Genomic DNA, 2,939 nt, shown 5'->3' on the forward strand with positions numbered 1-2,939 from the left:
GTGGGGCCCCAGACGGTGGCGGCCGCGCCGGGGCTCCCGGGGCTGTTCCAGGGGGCGGAGATGACGCCCGACGAGGAAAAGGGCGGCTACAGGGTGACTGAGTTCCTGACCTACAACTGCCTCACGGTGAGTGCCAGGAGCCCAGGGCTTCCCCCTGGATGGGGACTAGCGTCCTCCAAGGCAGGGTCTCCCTATCCCCCCCCCCAGCTCCTCTGGCCCATATCGGGGGGCCCCAAGGCAGCCGCTAGGGGTCCCTCACCTTCCCTCCCTGTCCCTCCCCATTCCCGAACTGGGGCCAGCATTCCCCAGGCAGAGGTTCTGGGTCCCACCCCGCTCCCTGGATCGGGACCGGCAGCCCCTGAGGCGAAGGCTCCGTGTCCCACCCTGTTCCCCTCTGACTTTGTCCCTTGCAGAGCGACACCGACCTGTACAGCGACTGCCTGCGCAGCTTCTGGACCTGCCCGCACTGCGCCCTCTACATGCCCTTCACCCCCCTGGAGCGCATGGCGCACGAGAGCAGCTGTCGGCCCCAGCCCCAGGAGGGTGAGTCTCTGTTGGGTCCCCGGGGCCGCGCTGGGCTAGGACACGGCCTGGGTTCCAGGGCTGGCATCCCCCGTCTGGTCACCGCGCAGCCCAGCCGGTCTCTGCCCCAGGCGCTGCAGTGGCTGGGGGCCGCCGGCCATGTCGCTCCACGGGGACGGTGCGTCCCAGCCAAGTCACCCCGGGGGGTGCTTGGCCTGTCCGGTGACGCCGTTTCCTCTGCTCTTGCAGCTCCCCTGGAAGAGGCCGCTGAGAGTCCAGCCAAAGCCACTGCTCTGCAGAGACCTTATCACTGCGATGCCTGCGAGCGGGACTTCATGTTCACATCCACAGAGATCCTGCGGCACAGAAAGCAACACCAGTGATGGCCGGGGCTGTGTGTCTGGGCCTAGCCCTGATGGGGGCTCTAGTGGTCAGAGTGGGGAGGCTGGAGGCCAGGACTCCTGGGTTCTCTCCCCGGCTCTGGGAGGGCACGTGGTCCTGCCCCTACAAAGCACATGGCAGTCCATCCTAGCTGTGCTGGCTGGACTCGCGGTGCGGGGTCATGGGTGGGAGCTGAGTCCTGCAGCGTCGCTCCCTCGCTGACTCCCAGGTGGGTTCGTTACGAGTCGGGTTGGCGGGTTCGTTACGGGCAGGCAGAGACCCCCCGGCCGTGGGTCTGTCAGGGCATTGCTCCGGTTGGACTGGGCCTGTCCAGTGGGGCCAGAGGCACTGCTCCCCCTGGCGGGGACATGTCGGGTATTTGTACATGTGTGAATAAACGTCCTTGGCTGAGGAGCGCAACCCCCGAGGTGCGTCGGAATGGGGGGCTTGGGCTGTTCCGGGGTGTCTCTCTGATACGCGGCAGGCCAGAGGGGGTGGCCCAATAGCCCCTTCTGGCCCCAGCATCTCTGGGTCTGACGGCCCCGGACGGGGAAACTCACCGGTGCTCACAGCCGCTTTGCCCTCTGCGGCGGGGGCTGGGGCCGGGGGCTGGAACCCCCGCGTGGGCGACGGGGCAGCCCATACCTGAGGCCTGGCTCAGCGCCTGGCAGCCCCCGGGACACCCCCATTCTGCGCCTGGTCTCTGCCGCAGCATCGGAATCGATCCGCGCAGGGCAAGCCTGCATCTGACCTGGCCCGGAGTAGGAGTGGCAGTGAGCGAGGGCCTGGGCGGGAGCGGGAGCCAGGGGTGCGATGGGACGCGTGGCAGAGATGGGTGCAGCAGGAAGTCAGCAAGGCTTAGCTGGAGCCAGGGGGTTGGGGGCTAGGAGAGGCCGAGATGGTGCCCAGGTTACAGGCTGAGTGATGAGAGCGAAGGCGTGTGCCTGCGGGTATCTCTGTGGGATAGGCATGTTCACATGGGCAGCGTGCACACTCTGTCCATCTGAGATTGGAGTGTGGACGTATCAGGAGATGGAGGCGCAGCCCGGCCAGTCGCTGGCTGAGAGGCTGGCTTCTCTGCCTGCCAGGCCGGAGCTGCTGCCTGGACTTTGCGTGGCCACGGGGTGGCAGCCTCGCTCTGTGTTTGCAGGATTTGGTGGCGTGTTCCCAGCTCCTGCTCCGAGCTGTCCACGCAGGGTGGCGAGACAGGGACCTCCTGTGTTTGTCAGGATCCTCATTAGTGATGGGTCACCTGTTATTTATGACATAGAGGCTTTGACTGAGATCAGGCCCCGTTGTGCCATGCACTGCCCGGACCCTGGCCGAGATCGGGGCCCTGTCGGGCCGGGCGCTGCCCAGACCCCGGCCAAAATCGGGGCCCCGTCGCTCCAGGCGCTGCCCGGACCCCAGCCGAGATCGGGGCCCCGTCGCGCCGGGGCCGCGCAGATGCAGAGCAAGAGACAGCCCCTCCCCTGAAGAGCCCACGGTCTGAACAGCCCTGCAGAATGCACCGGCCAGGAGGGCACAGGGTGCCTGGCGAATCCTGTCCTGTTGGCTCTGCAGGCCTGGGCTGGGGCTCGGGGCTCGCCCTGCTCTCTTCTGACACCACTCCCATGCCTGCTCACTCTGGAGCTTCTTGGGCTGGCCAGCTCCCAAGGGAGGCTCGTGGGGCACAGGGCGTCTGTTCTCTTTAGGAATTGGGGATCCCCTCCCCCATCTCCAGCCCTGAAAACCCTGATGGCCTTGAGTCTAAGCAGCCCCCCCGCCATTTCCCTGCTCTCCCCTCAGCCCCCCTCACTTGCTCTGTCCATTGCAGGTTGAGTGTTGCATTGTATAGCACCGGGGCAGAGAGCACAGAGCACCCCAGGGTGGGCAGGGCAAAAGGGTGTCGTAAAGGGCACCTCAGATCTAGGGCCACATTTCACCCTGGTGACATTGGGCAGAGAGCACAGCATAAGGAGCAAATCCAGTGTCTACTGGGGGGCTGGGAGCCAGGACTCCTGGGTTCTATCCCAGCTCTGGGAGGGGAGTGGGGG

Source organism: Terrapene carolina, unplaced genomic scaffold (assembly GCF_002925995.2).
Source record: "Terrapene carolina triunguis isolate 2854851 unplaced genomic scaffold, T_m_triunguis-2.0 Scaffold649, whole genome shotgun sequence".
NCBI classification, from domain to species: domain Eukaryota; kingdom Metazoa; phylum Chordata; order Testudines; family Emydidae; genus Terrapene; species Terrapene triunguis.